Source organism: Topomyia yanbarensis, chromosome 3 (genome assembly GCF_030247195.1).
Source record: "Topomyia yanbarensis strain Yona2022 chromosome 3, ASM3024719v1, whole genome shotgun sequence".
NCBI classification, from domain to species: Eukaryota; Metazoa; Arthropoda; class Insecta; order Diptera; family Culicidae; genus Topomyia; species Topomyia yanbarensis.
Window position 1 is genome coordinate 11,208,511 of NC_080672.1, and position 6,835 is coordinate 11,215,345.

Here is a 6,835-nt window from a genome sequence, read left to right on the forward strand (position 1 = left end):
GCCATGGCCTGACAGGAATTGTGTCAGGTGGAAGTGAACTTCCCCATGGGGTCTTCCCACCCAGCTCGATATGCTAGGTATCAGCCGGTGGGTCCACCTACCTTTCGAGGAGTTGTCCCACTCACGCTGCCATCTGGCGACCGAGGTCACCCTGGTGCGCTCGCGGGCTCCCCTATTTCCACGTAGCTCAAAGCACTCCTCATCTTCCCGAATGACCAGCCCGACTGGCATCATGCTCGCTATCACGCAGGATGCATCGTGTGATACCGTGCGGTAGGCAGATATCACTCTGAGGCACATCACGCGGTAGGTGCTCTCCAGTTTCTGTAGGTAACTGGTTACCCTCAGTGCTCTTGACCATGACGGGCCGCCGTACCTGAGGATAGATACGGCAACGCCTGCCAGTAACCTACGTCTACTGGCGCACACCTTTGAGCTGTTGGACATCATTCTCGATAGTGCCGCAACAGCAGTCGACGCTCTCTTGCACGTATAGTCGACATGGCTGCCGAAGGTCAGCTTGTCGTCTATAATGACTCCGAGAGACTTCAGACTTCGCTGTGAAGTGATCGCGACTTCTCCCACATGGATAACTGCATGTTGTGCCGACTTGCGGTTGTTGACGATAACTACCTCCGTCTTATGATGAGCGAGCTCCAGGCCTCTCGCGCTCATCCATTCCTCCACCGTGCTAATCGCGTGTTCTGCGGTTAGTTCTACCTCAGGAATTGACTCCCCGTAGACCTCCAAGGTTACGTCGTCGGCAAAGCCGACGATCTTGACCCCAGGAGGGAACTTCAGTCTCAGAACCCCGTCATACATGAGGTTCCATAGCACCGGGCCTAGGATCGAGCCCTGCGGGACTCCGGCGGTAATCGGAACCCTTTTCTGACCGGCATCGGTCTCGTATAGCAGTACGCGGTTTTGGAAGTAACTTTCCAGGATCCGGTACAGACCCACCGGTAGGCTAAGCCGGTGTAACGAGAGCGCGATGGCATCCCAGCTTGCGCTGTTGAATGCATTCTTCACGTCAAGTGTCACTAACGCACAGTATCGAATACCTCGCCTTTTTCGTTGGATCGCTATCTCGGCAGTATTTATCACTGAGTTGAGAGCGTCCACTGTGGACTTACCCTTCCGAAAGCCAAACTGGTTGCTTGACAGACCGTCCGTACCTTCCGCGTACGGGGTGAGCCTGTTGAGGATGATCCTCTCAAGCAGTTTGCCAGTCGTGTCTATCAGACAGATTGGTCTGTACGCCGATGGGTCGCCTGGCGGCTTCCCGGGCTTCGGCAACAGCACCAGTTTCTGCCTTTTCCATCTATCGGGGAAACGGCACTCGTCAAGGCATCTCTGCATAGCTAGCCTGAACATGTTCGGGTTCGCTATGATCGCTGCCTTGAGAGCGTTGTTCGGGACTCCATCCGGCCCTGGAGCTTTGTTCATTGCTAGGGATTTAGCCACTGCGAGTAGTTCTTCGTTCGTCACTGGAGCCACCATTTCGACCGTGCCCGCACTGTCTCGTAGTGCAGGTGGCCAGGGGCTTGTGGCTCGAGACGGGAAGAGTACTTCGATAATCGTTGCCAACCGGTCCGGAGACCGTTCTGGGGGTGAGGAGCCCCCTTTGGTCTTGGCCATCACAATCCGGTAGGCGTCACCCCACGGATTCGCGTTGGCACTCTCACACAGGTTGTCGAAACACGCTCTCTTGCTGCTTTTAATAGCCTTGTTAAGGGCTAATTTCGCAGCTCGAAACACTTCACGGCGGTTCTCTCTTGCATCCTCGGTGCGAGCTCTTTGCATCCTACGTCTAGCTCTGAGACAGGCTGACCGTAGAGCTGCAATCTCGGCACTCCACCAGTATACCGGGCATCTACCGTTTCTTGGCAGTGTTTTTCTCGGCATAGTGGCGTCGCACGCGCGTGATAGAACAGCTACCAGCGCATCCCCGCTTAGACTGTCGGTGTTGGCCTCCAGTCCCAGGGCCGCGGTGAAAGCTTCGCTGTCGAAGTGATTGGACTTCCACCCGCGTACCTGACAGGGATCTCCCGCCCTCGGATGCTGCACACCATAGTTGATCTTAAAGCGGATTGCTAAATGATCGCTATGGGTGTAGCCTTCGTCTACCCTCCATTCCATGCCTGGAGCCAGACTCGGGCTGGCAAAGGTCAAATCAATCCACGCCTCCACTCCGTTTCTACGGAATGTACTAGCGGAGCCATCATTAGCTAGCACAGTATCGAGTTTCGCAAGCGCTTCCATTAGCGCTTGACCCCTGCTATTTGTACAGCGGCTGCCCCACTCCACTGCCCAAGCGTTGAAGTCTCCCGCTATTACTACCGGTTTCCGGCCCACGAGGTCCGACGAGAGCCTGTCGATCATCTGGTAGAATTGTTCTATTGGCCACCTTGGTGGGGCGTAGCAGCTGCAATAGAACACACCATTGATCTTGGCAATCGCCACACCCTCGGCGGAGGGGTGTATTACCTCTTGAACCGGGAACCTTCCCGTTGTACAGATTGCCACCATTCCAGACCCGTCCGACACCCAATTGCCGTTGCCGGCAGGGATGCTGTACGGGTCTGATAATAGGGCGACATCTGTCCTCGACTCCGAGACCGACTGCCACAGCAGCTGTTGGGCTGCTGCACAATGGTTAAGATTTAGCTGTGTGACTCTCACGGCTTCTTCTTATTTAACTCGCCGAAGGGACACGAAGGTCCGCCCATAGCATGTTTATGGGCTTGCTTCTTAGAGGTGCAGATAAGGCACTTATATGCCTTAGTGCACCCCCGCTCTTTATGCCCCTCCTCGCCGCATCGACGACATAGCTTACTCCTGTCTAGGCCTTTGCATTCGTAAGCTTTATGGCCGGATTCTAGGCACCGATAGCACCTGTCCACTGAAGGCGGCTGGGGTATACTAATAGGGCATACCGACCAGCCGATCTTCAGCTTCCCTTTCTCGGTTACCTTTTTGGCATCCGCATTCAGTAGCCTGAGGTAGGCTACTTGGGTGCCAGAGGGTCCGTCCCTCAATCGCACAGAGGCCCGCTCGATTGTGACGCCGCATTGCTCCTTGACGGCTGCGGCGACGTCTTCTGCGGTCGCGAACTCGTCCAAGTGTTTGCACTGGAGAGTTGTTTCCGCACCTAGCGACCTGATTTGGGCGCCCTCACCAAGGACCTCTTGGGCCAAGGCCTTGTATATTGCACTTGATTGTGCGCCTCGCTTCAACACCAGGAGCATCTCTCCCGTGTTGGTGCGTCTTACGCTACGCACATCCTGCCCAAGGGCCGAGAGGCTTTCGGCCGCTTTCATCGATTTAAGGACATCGGCGTATTTGTCCTTGTCGGTTTTTAACCACAAGGCTTCGCCTCTGTCCTTGGCCTTCCTCGCAGGCCGCGGTACCTCCGGTTTCGGTGCCGGCTTTTTCTTGGTAACCAGCGTCCAGGGGTTTGAGCCCCCCTGCCCCGGTCGTGCCGGGTTGCTGGTACCATCGCTCTCAACAGCGAGGTCACTCTCGCCCTCGCTTACCTCACCCAGGCGGCGTTTGACCTTGACGGTTGCACGCCGAGTGGTGTCGGTTTTGGCACCCTCTCCTGGCGACTTCCTAGGGCGCTTCGCATTCGATGCCGTCTTGCGATTGCCCTTTCCCTTTCCCTTCGAGGGGAACTCGGTCGCCGCTCCGATCGACGTGGCTGCTCCATAGAAGGTAAAGGCCACTGTCTGTGAACCTCTATTAACCTTCTCTCTTTCCTCCCTATTGGAGGCCACTGTCTGGGTTTCTCTGTCGGGCCTCTCCCGACATTCCACCCTCTCAACATATGCCTGCTGTTCCTGTCTTGCGACACGAACAGCTTTCCGGAGCTCCAGAAGGCTCAACTTCAACTCCTTGGCTATGTTCTGCTTTGCGCTAGCGAAGTCGATTATAGCATCGAGTTGCTTCGCTACTTTGCGCATCGCAGCTATTGGCCCCTCCGATGCATTGGTAGGGGTATTGCCTACCGCTGCTGGGGGGTCACTGGTGCTTTCGAGTACAGCACTCATCGTTCCACTACTCTCCCCACGGGGGGGAGACCTCGCCAAACCACCTCTTGCGAAGGGGTTTGGCACCTCCGTCTGTTTATTTTTGTTTTTATTTTGCTCCATGAAAATTCCCACGAGTAGCGCGAGAAATATATGTCCGCCACGCCAGAGCTCCGCATTAGCGTGGTAAGGGACGCTTACTGTGGGGGTTGCCCAGGTACCCCACAGGCTCCGTTAACGATCGAGCATCTTTTTCACCCCCTCGATCACTCATCCCTCGGCACGGGTCGCTTCACGCCTTGGAATTGGGGTTATGCCCTACCTTGCTTTACGTGGTGATCTCGGCCCGGATCATCACAACCATCCTCCTTTACCAGGGCTTTGGACCTGTAGCTCTGGATCTCAATAGTTCCATGTACGTATGTTATTACAGACATGCTACTATTGGGATCCGTCATTCGCTAGCGGAGTTAAAACTGTTGGTCTAAGACATTTGGTTTGAATAGTAGAATAGGAGTGCTTTCTACATTGATAGGGGAATCAAAGAACTCATCCAGATGAATAGAATGGATGTCGTCCAGTTAATATTTAGTTCGTGTCATCAATGCGTTGAATTTCATCAAGTCATATATGATTAAGCTGGGACGGATCGTTGTACGACTGTCAGCATCTTTATCGATTCCTAGAGGCTCGGAAAAACGCGAAGAATCAAAACTAATTATTATACTTTGCTCGCGAGAATTAAAGGCCCGGTGAATGAATCAGTAGTTCATTTATGATTCATACTCGGAATTCATTTTTATTCGCGCGTGTTGAATTAAACAAAACATTTCTCGATTCCGTAAGCATATGGCTTGCAGAGAGACGAGCGTGTCAAAATATTAGCTTAGCTTGAAGCTATAGCTGATAATGTAACCCAGGTAATCTAACTTCCATGACTTGTTAACCAATGAAATTTACCAGTGTTAACGATGGTAGAAATATATGAGCACTGCAGAAGCCTCAGTAAGTTATATTATGACTGAAGTTGTACGGAAGATCGCTGAGTGAAACTAGGATTTTGATATCAGGTCACAAGCCGCTCATGCAGATTTTGCGCCCAACAACCTTCCTGCACTATACATCAGTGGAATGGGAGACTATACTGATTATCTAGCTCATTTCAACTGTCATCTGTGAGTCAACCAAACTGAACACCAGCGCTGATTATTGATCCCGTATTCCAAGCAGAACTACACAGTCCTACGTGAACAGCTTGGTCAGCGAGGAAAGAAATAACGGGAATGGATTCGAACGGTTTGCCCTTCTTCAAACACAGATACTGCCAGTGCGAACCGATATCATAGCACACGAAACACACAAGGATCCGTAGCTCGGGAAAATTACATAAGCCTTACCTAGCTAGGCTACAAGACTCCAGAGGCGCACATTTTGCACCAGAAGCACCAAAATTCACTACTGGGAATACCCAAACGCACCGTGAGACCGAATTCACATCGATTACGCTGGTTCCGTTTCAGGTGTGATGTTACTAATAATCGTCGATGCCTTCAGTAAAGGATTCAAAGTTAAAACCACTACGTCTACAACAGCTTCCATTATCAAGCTTCTCGGCATATGATGCACCTACGACAGTTGTGTCGGACAACGGCCCTCAGTTTACGGCCGCGGAATTAGAAGTTTCAATATCACAAGCTGTCAATACCTTATCATCACATCGTTCCGCTTATTTGTACTTGGTCAATAAGTTTTTTTTCGTTCTGAACCTCCGCGGATGGATAAATGGATTCGTGGCATTATTTCTACACGGTTGGAAGATTTGCACTACGAGATTGTTTACAAGTTAAACGATCTGAAACGTCCCGTGGATCAAATCAAATATTTCGAAGATAACGACGGCAAGGGGCTAACACAAAACTAGGGTTGCCACTTCTTGAGAGGCTTTGACCCGGAGATTTTCACTGACCTGGGGAGAGGTGTATTTTGAGTGGAACTAGACAGAAATTGGAATCAAAACGATTGCTCGGTATTTTGGAGCACTTTAATCGCTTTTTATTACTATGTTAAAGTAAAGCTGTAATTTAGTTTGGTGTAGTATTTAATTTCCCTGACTAAGTGCCACGAATACAAAAGCATCTGCTACTTTTGCTGTGGAGGACAAGTCGAGCGAGCATTGCTCTCCTCCACAACTAACAGGAAAAGGCGAGCAAAGGAGGCAGGGCAGCAGCAACACGTAGGAAGCACTATGTGGTGTCGGTTATTCATCACTAGAGGTCCGAACAAAGGAACAAAACTCACCTCTCTAGCCAACAGTTAAGGATCGCTGCAGGTGTAACAACAACACCGGAAGAACTCGTTTGATGTTGGCCTAGCCAGTTGGATCAGAACAAATCTGCCATATCTTGGTGCAGCTGGTAATAAGCACCACTAACAGTGAATTGATTTGGTAAAATTGCAGCAAACTAACTTTTTTACACCATTTTGAGCGACTTAGTGGGGTGTAACATTTCAATTGTAGCAAATAGTGAAATTACTTTCCTTAATTTGCAGTAAATTTGATTTCTTTTTCATTTACAATTCTTTGTAAAAGAAATCTGAAATATTTGGTAAACTTATCTTCGCCATCTTGAAACGAAGGGTTAGTCGGGCAAAATAAATCTGAACCAGAGCAATAGTTAACTTAGACTTTTTTAATATTTCGTAATATTAAAAATTGAAATTATGCTTCTTCCCACCAAACCCGGAGTAATTGATGTAAAACCCGGAGTCTCCGGGTCAAACCCGGAGGGGTGGCAACCCTACACAAA